The 12,416-nt window shown below is 55.7% G+C and overlaps 1 long non-coding RNA gene across 1 annotated transcript in view; it reads left to right on the forward strand.

Annotated features, from left to right (window-relative positions):
- The first annotated feature begins 6,956 nt into the window (after positions 1-6,956).
- Positions 6,957-12,416, forward strand: part of LOC133232937 (uncharacterized) — a 40,515-nt gene continuing 35,055 nt past the window's right edge. Inside the window, exons 1-2 of the long non-coding RNA XR_009731507.1 lie at positions 6,957-7,323; positions 8,500-8,605. This is a non-coding gene — a long non-coding RNA (uncharacterized LOC133232937). The remainder of the gene's footprint in view (positions 7,324-8,499; positions 8,606-12,416) is intronic.

The raw sequence follows: 12,416 nt of genomic DNA on the forward strand, positions 1-12,416 counted from the left end.
CTTGAGCCCATGGTCTTTTTAAAATTAAATGTAACTAATTCTATTTTTGGCTGCACTGGGTCTTCGTTGCTGCTTGGGCTTTTCTCTAGCTGCGGTGAGCAGGGCTGTCCTCTAGCTGCGATGCTCAGGCTGCTCACTGGGCGGCTTCTCTGCTGTGGAGCACAAGGTCTAGAGTGTGGGCTCAGTAGTTGTGGCCCTTGGACTTAGTTGCCCCGCGGCACGTGGGATCTTCCCGGACCCGTGTCCCCTGCACTGGCAGGCAGGTTCCTAACCGCTGGACCACCAGGGAAGTCCCTGAACCTCCCTGTTGGCAGCAACCTCAGAGACAGATGTTCAGCCTCTTGAATTGCCTAAGAAAAGACCATAAATGTCCAGTAACACACAGACACCTGTATTCAAGTACCAAAGGCTTTTTCCAGCTTCCCAAGGGGTACAAATAGTGACATCAGCTGCCACCGCTGAAAGTGGAAGCTGGGAGCCCGGAGGGAAGGCTCCCTCGTTCACGAGAGGGTGAGCCCCACGGGAACCAGTGGGAACGAGAGCCAAAGCCCCGGTCTTGGGAGACGGCCTGTATCGCTGGGTGGAGCCCGGGATGCTGCATTCGACAGACACCTGCCTGGTGATGCCGATACTCTGAACTCTGCGAGGGGCCCAGGGAGGACCTCGGAGGAGATAAAGGCCCCTGGATTTAAGAGCCTGGCCCAGGTTGCTGTTACCGAGTCACTCTGGCCATGAAGCGTGGAGGATGGGTTGGAACGACCAAGACGGTGGCCGTGAGAATGAGGAGGGCTACTGTCAGTGTCCAAGGGCCAGGGAGGAGGGTCTCAGCCAGGGGGGTGGCCGTTTGTTCGGAAGGCTGGAGGTGGACGGAGGGCGCGTCCAGAGCTGCAGGAAGCCTTCACTTCTCTCCTTGCCGCCACACGCCACCCCCGCCCCAATCATCCTGCCAGCCTCAGGGCTCCTCGACCCTGCCCCAGCGGGCCAGGCACACAGCTTCCACCCCTAGCGGGGTCTGGCCACCCCTGAGGGCTGCCCAATTTAGATGCCTGTGCAGCTTCCAGGGCACATCGGAAGGAGATCTGGACTGGCCAAGAAATCAGCACAGACCTCACGGTGGGCAGAGGCCCTTATGACACATGGTGTGATCTGAAGGCCTGAAAGACCTTCCCAGGCCTCCACGTTTTCTCTCCTTCAATTCATTCCGTTCATTCAAATTGCGTTTAATGGGGCTTCCCTGGTAGCTCAGTGATAAAGAATCTGCCTGTCAATGCAGAAGCCGTAGGAGGCATGGGTTCAATTCCTGGGTTGGGAAGATCCCCCGGAGAAGGGAATGACAACCCACTCCGGTATTCTTGCCTGGGAAATCCCATGGACAGAGGAGCCTGGGGGGACTACAGTCCATGGGATCTCAAAGAGTTGGACACGACTGAGCAACTGAGCACGCATGCGCGAACTCTTCTTCCGCGCAGGCTCTGGAATAACCAGGCTGTTGGGGTTTGGTGTTTCATTCAACCCGAGTCCCGAACAGCAAGGGCTGTGCCCGCAGGCACGACGGTCCTCCTGGGGGTGCCCGTGGGGTAGTTCATGGTTTCTGTTAGAGCCGGGAGACAGGAGGAGGTGGCGGGGGGGGCGCTCCCCAAAAGGCCGTTCCCACTCGGTGCTGCTCTGCAAGGCTGGGCTTGTCCACGGCAGACATCATGCTGCAAAAACCCGTGCCTGCTTCCAGTCTCGTCTCCTTCGCTTGTTCTAAAGCAAGGAGTGTGGGGGAGGGGGCGGGGGGAGGGGTCGGAATCACTACCTCCCTCTCCTCTCTCACGGGGCTGCTGTGAAGCCCCAGTGGCTCAGTGAGAATCCGAACCATCTTGCTTGCCTCCCTCCATCGGAAAATCGCCGCCCAGCCCTGGGTGTAGTTCCCACCAGTGGCCACACGAGGGTGCTGAGGCCGTGACTGGAAATGGAAAGGGAAGGAACCGGGCGTTTTCTGCCTCGAATCCTAAAACCTCCGGCTGAGAGCACTTACATAAATTAGAGGTAATATTTGTATGGTATTTCATACCTGACGGGGTGCTCTCATATCTACCATCTCATATAATTTCCAAGAGGCCCCCAAGAGGACCATGCCGTCTGCTGCCGGCAGGGCTGGCCTTTAAACCATCCTGGCTGGGGTTTGTTTATTAAATCTGAAAGGTTTTCAGCCCCGGGGGGAGAGCGTAGGGTGCCTCTGGCTGAATTTGGTTGCTTGGGGAAAGGACGCGGAGGGAGGGAAAGAGGCAGGGTGTGGGCACGGGGCTGGTGCGTTTATGGGGGTGGGGGCAGCTGTGGACCAGAGATGGCTAAAGGAATGCAGGGTTCTCCCTTCCTCCACCCTCAAAGAGTCCAGGGTAACCTCCGGTCCTCCCGCCCCCAACCCCCTCACCCCCGCCCCGGGATGTAGGTTTAATATTCTCCCCGCTGCTGTGCTAAAAGTCATAAGGCATGGGCCGGTCAGACTGGCACCGGGTTTCTCAAACTCAGACTGCCGACTTTCGGACCAGATCGTTCTGGTTTTGCTGGGGGTGGGGTGGGGGTGGGGAGCAGTTCTGAACAGGTAGCCTGCTCGGTTCTCCCTGGCCTCTACCTGCCAGATGCCGCACCCTCACCACTGTGACAGACAAGAGCATCTCCAGACACTGTCCCGCGTCTCTGGGGAGCAAGAAACATCGCTGCACACTGAGAGCCCCTGGACCAGAAGGACAAAACCGAGAGGACGTTCTTTATTATAGTGATGTCTGTCCTGCACCTGTGGCCAGGTACCCCTGTGCTCAGGCCGCTGTCTTTGCACCCAGTGGCCACTGCCACTGTAGGTACCCGGCCCTTGCCCTGGGATGCTCGAAGGTCCAGCATCTTCTTCTACTGCTTCTTTGTGGGTCTCTGGCCGGCTGGCAAGGACGGGTGTGGGCATGTAGTCACTCACAAGAGCGCGTGCAGGCCCATCGGCCAGAAGCCCTGACCCTTAGGAATGGCGCTCTCTTCTTCAGCAGCCGGAGGGCCATTTCCAGTGGGAGTCCTCGTGTGGGGACGGGGTCTGGTGAGGGAGTGGGGGAGGCAGGAGGCAGAAAAGGCAGAAAAGGAGCTTGTTGTTAAGGGGCCTTTAAGGGAGCAGACACCCACCTGCCCAGACAGCTCATTGACTGACTAAATGGATTCAACCCATTTTTAGAGAGCTCCTTCTGTCAGCTCCTTCAGGCGGGTGGTGAAGACACAGAAATAAGATCCAGTCTGCCTCTCTGTCTGCATCTCTAGAAACTCACAGACTAGCAGGAGAGGCACAGATAAGGCAGTCAGTGCTTCTCCTTCACGGTGGGACCAGATGGGGACTGTGGGAGTCTGATCCAGGCTGGGGACAGGCTGGGCTCAGGGAAACCCTCCCGGAGGAAGTTACGATGGTGCCCATTCACAGCTGAGAGAACCCACCCAACACGCTCAGCAGCCTGCCAGCAAGAGCAAACTCTCACTGCTAATATGTTCCAGAGGGGGGGGACAAGAACAGCAATGAGCATTAATAGCAAAAGAAACAATGAGACTGGGTGGCCTCAATCCAGGAGGTCTTCCTGGACGAAGTGCTGTGATAGTATGTGGGCTGCCGTCTATGAGGTTGCACAGAGTCAGACACGACTGAAGCGACTTAGCAGTCCCTGGAGACGGACAGTCTTGGATTGAAATCTTATGTCTGACTGAGAGACCTTGAACCAGTCTCCTGGCATCTCTGAGCCTCAGTCTCTGTTGAGGAGGGATATGAATCCTTCCAAGACTTCCCAGTCCCTGTGCCGAGCGGGTGGAGTCCACACAACTGTCGGCAGAGGAAACCACACCAGCATGTGCTTAGCCCAGCGGCTGGCTCTGGGCCTGTGAGCTGAGTGTGAGTCAAGAGTTGCCAATGGGGCTTCCTGGGTGGCTCAGTGGTAGAGAATCCGCCTGCCAATGCAGAAGACACGGGTTCGATCCCTGGTCTGGGAAGATCCTATGTGCCATGGAGCTACCAAGCCCGTATGCCACAACTACTGAGCCTGTGCCCCGGAGCCCAGGAGCCACAACTACTGAAGCCGGCGTGCCCTAGACCCCGTGCTCTGCAAGCAGAGAAGCCACCACAGTGAGAAACCTACGCACCGCAACTCGAGGGTAGCCCCGCTCACCACAACGAGAGGAAAGACCCCGCAGCAAGGAAGATCCAGCACAGCCAACAAATCAGAGTTGTCAGTGGATTTGGAGCCCCACAACCCGGAGAAGAGGAGGTGGGCTGGGGTGGCCCCGGACCTGGGTGAGGCAGGACCCCTGGGGAAACCCGCTTGGTGCCCAGAGGGGACCCAGCCAGTTTGACAGATGCCACCTCCTCAATTCCCCTGCCTCCACCCTCCACTTTACACTGTGAACGGCTTCCACGGTGTCCAACCTGCTACCGTAAAAAGGATAGATTAGACAGCGTCCACCAGCAGTGAGGAAAATAATATCAGGGCAGAGGAGAATCCATCTTGAGCGTAAGGGACGAGCGCCCCTCATATACATCAGCGGGTGCCAGGGGTGAGGGGCACATGAGACAGAGGAAGAAAAAAGGGCACAGTCCCTTCAGAGTAAGGGACGGGGCCCCGGCCGATCGGCTTGTATATATCTTGCATTATGCAGCGGGAGAGAGAAAATCAATAGAGCTGTCAGCGGTGTAATGCATTCAGCATTGCAGACAGTCCCATCTCAGGATGCTCCAGACAGATGCTTCAAATTAAAAAAAGGGGGGAGGGGGAGAAGGACTGCAGGGGTGGGAGACAAACGCCCTGACAGACCAGAGGGAAAGAGGGGGCATGACTGAGGTGCTGCGAAAATTAAAGTCCATAAATCACCAGGCTGGGAGAGCATCCTGGGTGTGACTGACTGGAGACCCTTATCATCAGGGGTCGCAGGGCCTTGGCCCCCTCTGCAAGGTGGGCTTCGTGGTGGGGGAGAGGGGTGAGCACGGGGCCCTCTAGTATCAGCGGTGTTAGTGACAGGGCGGTGGAGGCTGGGCTAGACTGGGGTGTGGGGGTAGGGGAAGCCAGATGCAGTGAATGATAACCTTTGAGCCTCGGGGGGTTGTGGGGGTCCTTTGGGTTGGTGGGGGATCTCCATGGACCTGCCTGCTGGATGCCTGCTTTCCCCTCAACCTCAGAGTCTCTGACCTCCTACCCCTCCTCCCAGGAGCCCCAAGGGCTGCCTGCATCCCCCCCTCCTTGGAGGTGACCCCTGTAGGAGCCTGGGCGGTCTGTGTATCCTTCCCAGAACTAGCTGTCTCAGGCGTAGAACTCAGGAGCCCTCTGGATGCTTCCAGACCCTGACCGGAAGCAACACAGCAATGACTGGTTGCCCGTCCCTCCTCCCCCCCGTCCTGCCTTCTCTCCACATCTCCCTCTTCTCCTCCCTCCCATCTCCCCCCAGAGCACCCCACTAGCCAAACCCCACAAGGTCATGGTCACCCACGGGACCGGAGCAGGGTGGAGTTCCGACCTGGAGGGACCAGACGGCCTGTCTTCACGGTGCCGGGAGTCCGTGGGCGGCAGGCCTCCGGGGGCCCAGTGATTCAGTGTGGCCGCCTCCCCGTCCGGCTCCTCCGTGGCCCCGAGGCAGAGGAGTCCCTGGGGCTCAGCCTGCTCCCGTCTGTCCCGCCCATCATCCCAGCGTCCCCCGCACTCCCGGGTCCCCGGAAGCCCCGCCACGTCTGCAGGCTCAGGTTGGCAGACACAGGCGCAGACGCACCCTGGCCGGTGAGCCTCCCGCGTGCGGGTGAGCCGCGCGCCTGCATAGCCGCCCACCCGAGAAACAGGCAGGCCCGAGGCTGCTTCACCGGGTACCATCGCCCAGGACACGTTCTGCCAATTAAACTGGTGACCGCGTTTCCAGAAGCAATTGCGGAGAGCTGCACTGCCTCCCAAGGTGAGGCGATTAAGGAGAGCGCTCGAGGCCGCCCTGCGGCTGGAAGCGGGGCCCAAGGGGTCAGGGGACCGCGGGGACGCGAGGCTGCGCAGCTCCCGGGGCCAGAGTGCGTGCGCCAGCAGAGAGGGTCCCGCGCAGGAAGCCGGAGTTGGGAGGAAGGAGAGGAAGCTGGAAGCGGCCAGGGGGCCCGCACCCCACGCTTCAGAGCCAGAACTGGGTCTCTGTGCCCCTGTCCTTCCTGTCTCCTCTGGTGTGTGCCAGTTTGGAAACAAGATTTGTGCGAATCTAGATTCCATCCCCGGAGAAGGCGATGGCACCCCACTGCAGTACTCTTGCCTAGAAAATCCCATGGACGGAGGAGCCTGGTAGGCTGCAGTCCATGGGGTCACGAAGAGTCAGAGGACTGAGCGACTTCACTTTCACTTTTCACTTTCATGCATTGGCGAAGGAAATGGCAACCCACTCCAGTGTTCTTGCCTGGAGAATCCCAGGGACGGGGGAGCCTGGTGGGCTGCCGTCTCTGGGGTCGCACAGAGTCGGACACGACTGAAGCGACTTAGCAGCAGCAACAGCAGCAGCAGACTCCATCCCAGGGGTCAGGGAGGCGCACTGCCTGCTTGGGAGCAAGGAGGAGCAAACTGACCTGGGTCTCTGCGGTGAGAAACCTTTCCCGGGGTCTCCTCGGCTTCCTTGCAAAGGCTGGGGAGCCGCCAGAGGCCTCCCACGTGGCGAAAATCACAGCACCTTTGGAGCAGGAAGGATGGAGTCAGAAGTGGCCCCAACCAGCCTCCTTCCTGGCTGAGGCCTGGGGAAGGGCGGCCCTGGCTGCTCGTCACGTTCTCCAGTTCTCCAGCTCCAAGACACGACCCTGTCCGCCCTGCCTTCCTTCCACCTCTACCTGCTCTCTGGATCGCCTATAAGGTAACACGGGCTGTTCCCTTTGCTCTGCTCTCATCCTCCCCGTGGGCTTCCCAGGTGGCTCCAGTGGTAAAGAACCCACCTGCCAATGCAGGAGACTCAGGAGATGCAGGTTCAATCCCTGGGTTGGGGAAGATCCCCTGGAGAAGGTTACCCACTCCAGTATCTTGCCTGGAGAATTCCATGGAGAGAGGAGCCTCATGAGCTACAGTCCGTGGGGTGGGGCTGCAGAGTCAGACATGACTGAGCACGGCACATCCCTCCCCGAGAAGTAGCCTGTGGTCTCTGGAAAGTTAACCTCCCAGACGGGGGGTGATAGGAAGTGGGGGGAAGGCCGAAGGGCAGTTGGGTCCTCCCAACTCTGCCTCCTTCTTTCCTGTTCAGAATTTCCCCCTCAGCCCTTGCAGGGCAGACTGCTCTCCTGTTGGTGGAGGAAGGCAGATGCAGTCGGCTTGTGAAGGACAGCAGGTGAGGTCTTTGGGGGAGATCTGGGGGCAGGGCGGGAGTAAGGGGGAGTGGCTGCCCTTGGGTGTCCATGCGGACTTACGCCTCTGGGAGCAGGGCCCTGGTGGGGTTGGAAGAGGCGCTGTGTGCGGCTGACTGGAGTCACATCAGACCTGGAGAGGAAGCCTAATGGGAGAGCAGTGGGGGACCCTGTTCTGTGGGTTCAGGGTAGAACAGGACAGAAGCTCCAGGGGCTCCCCGGTGGCTCAGTGGTAAAGAATCCGCCTGCAATGCAGGAGACAGGGTTTGATCCCTGGGCTGGGAAGATCCCCTGGAGGAGGGCATGGCAACCCACTCCAGTATTCTTGCCTGGAGAATCCCATGGACAGAGGAGCCTGGCGGGCTACAGTCCGGGGCGTTGCAAGGAGTCAGACACGACTGAGCGACTAACACACACACAGTGTCAGGTGGCACACCAGCTGCTGTGGGACCACCATGTCCCACCATCCTCACCACAGCCATGTATTAGGCAAGATCACAGTCCTTGTGTTGCAAGCGAGGTCCTTGAAGCACAGAGATGTTAAGCCACTTGCTCAAGGTCACACAGCCAGAAACTGAAGGAAAAGGACGCCTCGTTACTTGAGCTTGGAGCATTTCCCCATTGAATTCCTCAAAGCCCTTTGCCTCCCTCTCCAGGGACCAAGTGGGTCACGGGTTGCTGAGAGAAGGATTCAAATTGAGGTGATTGCTTGAATTTACAAATATGTATTGGGCCCCTGCTCTGTGCTGGGACTGGGGGTTCTCGAGATGAATCAACACATCTCCTGTCCTCACGGCCTTGGCCGCTAGTCTGTGAGGTGGGCCAGTTTCTCGGCTCTGAGTTGGCCCCACAGCTCCCAGCTAAAGAGACAGCAGCCACGTGACTCCCTCTTCCCCATGACAATGTGACCCTGCCCCAAGGCCTCGGATGATTGGGCCAAGCTGGGACAATCCTGGGTTTGGAGCCAGAGCTTAGAGCCTCTGGTTTGTTTTGTGGCTGATTGTCTGGGGTTTCATCCAAACCGGGGGCCCGGGGAGCCTCTTCGGGAGAAGCCAAGGTGGGTGCATGAACGCTGCAGTCAGGGACAGGAGCTTCGGAGAAAGAGGAGCTGGTGGACACCTTCCTCGCGGCTGTGACAGCAGCTAAACGTTCTCTTCCAGGTCCTGTGAAGCTCACCCCTCCCCTGCACACAGATTTCTTTTCTTGAAGCTGCTTTGAATTGGTTTGCATTTTGGGAACCAGATGACCCCTAGGATAGAAGACAAGGTGAGAAATCCAGGTTGGGTGGAGGATCCCTGTGCTGGAGGGGCCTGGAGGAAGGGGGTTGGGAATCTTCCTGGGGCCTCAGCAAATGACTGGGGTCTCACCCCAGGCAGAGAGGAGAGACAGAAGGGGCGTCCCAGGGAGTAGGGGGCAGCCTGGCAGAGGGAACAGCCCACACCGAGATGGGCAGATGTGCAAGTGGCCGACATGCTCTGGAGCCTTCCTACAGGGGTGTGCTGGCAAATGATTGAAATCTGGCTTTCTGACCTAAATTACGAAATCAGTCATTCATTTGTAGCATGTGCTGATTCCCACGGTGTCAGTCCTCCTGCCGTGGTCAATTTCAGGCTGTTGACGTGATGTCAGTTTTTGAATGTGGAGAGAGTGGTTCCCATGAACTGGTCAGAGCCGGTTCTAGGAGACCACCCATCAGGTCAGCAGGTCATCACCTAAACGCAGGGGCCACATGGAGAGGACAGGAGAGGAGGAGCAAGATGGGGTTGGGAGGGTTTTTTGAACTTTATTTTACCTCTTTGTATTTTTTGGCTGTGCTGGGTCTTCGTTGCTGTGCCTGGGTTTCTCTGGTTGCGGTATGTGGGCTTCTCACTGCGGTGGCTTCTCCTGGGGCAGAGCACGGACTCCAGGGCCCACAGGCTTCAGTAGTTGTGGTACACGGACTTAGCTGTCCTGCAGCTTGTGGGATCTTCCCAGACCAGGTATAGAACCTGTGTCCCCTTCATTGGCAGGCGGATTCATAACCACCAGGGAGGTCCCTGGGAGGGGTTTCGAATGTCGAGTGTTCGGGAGGCTGAGCTTCAGTCTCAACTGGCAGAAGCCCAGGCTTGATTGGGTGCTTTGGGTGGGCGGGTGAGTCAGCAGCTCTAGGCTCTTTGTGGTCTGCTGAGGCCTGGCCTCCCCTTAGGCTGGTCCTTCCAATAACCCCAGGGGGGTCTGTTCTAGCCTGGTACTGGATCTGGGGAGGGGTGCATAGAATGTGAGGTGCACTTTCCCAGCAGAGGGGGAGAAGGCGAGTTCTGACTGCCCCAGCCAGCTGTGCCGCGGGCCCATCCCTCATCTTAATGAGTCTATCCAAATCTCGTTTGCTAATGAGGATTTTAATGGTCACAGGCTGACAAGCGAGACTGAGAGGGGAGACGGGAAGGTCGTTACAGAAATGAAGTGTGGAGCTAAGTGGCACGCCACTGCCATCCACCTTCCCACCAGAGTGGCTGAGCCATGGGAAGCAGGGACTGGCTTGCCTCACTTTGGGGGCTCCTGGCTGGGCCTGGGGGTCAGCACCACGGACAGGGCACAGGTTCCATCTACCTTCCCTTGGTCTGGCACGCCAGCTGCTTCTGCTCCCTGATAAAGTTTGTTTTTCCTAAGCTTCAGATGGGGTGTCATCCCCCTTTGGAAATCTTGAGTGCAGCCCCAGATGCTGTCTGCAGGGCAATCTTTGCACAATCTCGTAGCACCTATGACAGGGTGTTAAAATGCTTCATTTCCTTGGCTGTTTTCCCTGCTCATTTGTAAACCACCTTGAATGCAGGGTGTGTGTTTCCGTCTCCATATTCCTGAGTCCTGACCATGTGCCCAGTACTCAGGGAGAGAATTTGTTGGGGAATGAATGAATGAACTGGTGAATAAATGCGTAGATGGACAGTGTGTTCAATGAAAGAATCAATGGGTATAGAATACTGGCTAAGCTATTGAAGGGGTGGGTAAAGATTCAGATACAAAAAGAAACATCCCATGCTTGAGACTGCACAAGAGGGACAGGAAAGTTAGAACAGAGATTTCCAGAAATCTTCTTATCCATCCCTTCACCATTCTTCCTTGATACAGAGCTAGTCAGATAAAAACATCACATTTCAGCATTCTATACAGTTATCTGTGGCCATGTGACTAATTTATAGCCAACAGGGTGTAAGGAGAAATAGTGTAAGGGGAGGGGGCATGCGCTTCTCCTTCCCTCCCTCCTTCGGATTGGCTGGACTGTAGGGCTGTTGGCTGGAGCTGGAGCAGCTGTCTCAGACTTTGCAGCCAGCCAGTTAGGAGCAACATGATAGACTGAGGCTTCTGAGGACTCTGCAGAACAGAGCTTCTGGTCTAGTCCTGGGTTGCTAACATCTAGATTGCAGTGGGAGACGGAAATGAATCTCTAACATTTTATCCTGTTATTTTAGGCTTCAGTGCCTCAGTTCAGTTCAGTTCAGTCACTCAGTCGTGTCCGACTCTTTGCGACCCCATGAATCGCAGCACGCCAGGCCTCCCTGTCCGTCACCAACTCCCAGAGTTCACTCAAACTAATGTCCATCGAGTCGGTGATGCCATCCAGCCATCTCATCCTCTGTCGCCCCCAATCCCTCCCAGCATCAGAGTCTTTTCCAATGAGTCAACTCTTCGCATGAGGTGGCCAAAGTATTGGAGTTTCAGCTTCAGCACCAGCCCTTCTAAAGAACACCCAGGACTGGTCTCCTCTAGAATGGACTGGTTGGATCTCCTTGCAGTCCAAGGGACTCTCAAGAGTCTTCTCCAACACCACAGTTCAAAAGCATCAATTCTTCGGCGCTCAGCTTTCTTCACAGTCCAACTCTCACATCCATACATGACCACTGGAAAACCATAGCTTTGACTAGACGGACCTTTGTTGGCAAAGTAATGTCTCTGCTTTTGAATATGCTGTCTAGGTTGGTCATAACTTTCCTTCCAAGGAGTAAGTGTCTTTTAATTTCATGGCTGCAGTCACCATCTGCAGTGATTTTGGAGCCCAGAAAAATAAAGTCTGACACTGTTTCCACTGTTTCCCCATCTATTTCCCATGAAGTGATGGGACCAGATGCCATGATCTTAGTTTTCTGAATGTTGAGCTTTAAGCCAACTTTTTCACTCTCCTCTTTCACTTTCATCAAGAGGCTTTTTAGCTCCTCTTCACTTTCTGCCATAAAGGTAGTGGTCATCTGCATATCTGAGGTTATTGATGTTTCTCCTGGCAATCTTGATACCAGCTTGTGCTTCTTCCAGCCCAGCATTTCTCATGATGTATTCTGCGTATAAGTTAAATAAGCAGGGTGACAATATACAGGCTTGACGTACTCCTTTTCCTATTTGGAACCAGTCTGTTGTTCCATGTCCAGTTCTAACTGTTGCTTCCTGACCTGCATATAGGTTTCTCAAGAGGCAGGTCAGGTGGTCTGGTATTCCCATCTCTTTCAGGATTTTCCACAGTTTATTGTGATCCACACAGTCAAAGGCTTTGGCACAGTCAATAAAGCAGAAATAGATGTTTTTCTGGAACTCTCTTGCTTTTTCCATGAGCCAGCGGATGTTGGCAATTTGATCTCTGGTTCTTCTGCCTTTTCTAAAACCAGCTTGAACATCTGGAAGTTCACGGTTCACATATTGCTGAAGCCTGGCTTGGAGAATTTTGAGCATTACTTTACTAGCATGTGAGATGAGTGCAATTGTGGGGTAGTTTGAGCATTCTTTGGCATTGCCTTTCTTTGGGATTGGAATGAAAACTCACCTTTTCCAGTCCTGTGGCCACTGATGAGTTTTCCAAATTTGCTGGCATATTGAGTGCAGCACTTTCACAGCATCATCTTTCAGGATTTGAAATAGGTCAACTGGAATTCCATCACCTCCACTAGCTTTGTTCATAGTGATGCTTTCTAAGGCCCACTTGACTTCACATTCCAGGATGTCTGGCTCTAGGTCAGTGGTCACACCATCATGATTATCTGGGTCGTGAAGATCTTTTTTGAATAGTTCTTCTGTGTATTCTTGCGACCTCTTCTTAATATCTTCTGCTTCT

This window comes from Bos javanicus, chromosome 19 (assembly GCF_032452875.1).
Source record: "Bos javanicus breed banteng chromosome 19, ARS-OSU_banteng_1.0, whole genome shotgun sequence".
In the NCBI taxonomy this organism is placed as follows: domain Eukaryota; kingdom Metazoa; phylum Chordata; class Mammalia; order Artiodactyla; family Bovidae; genus Bos; species Bos javanicus.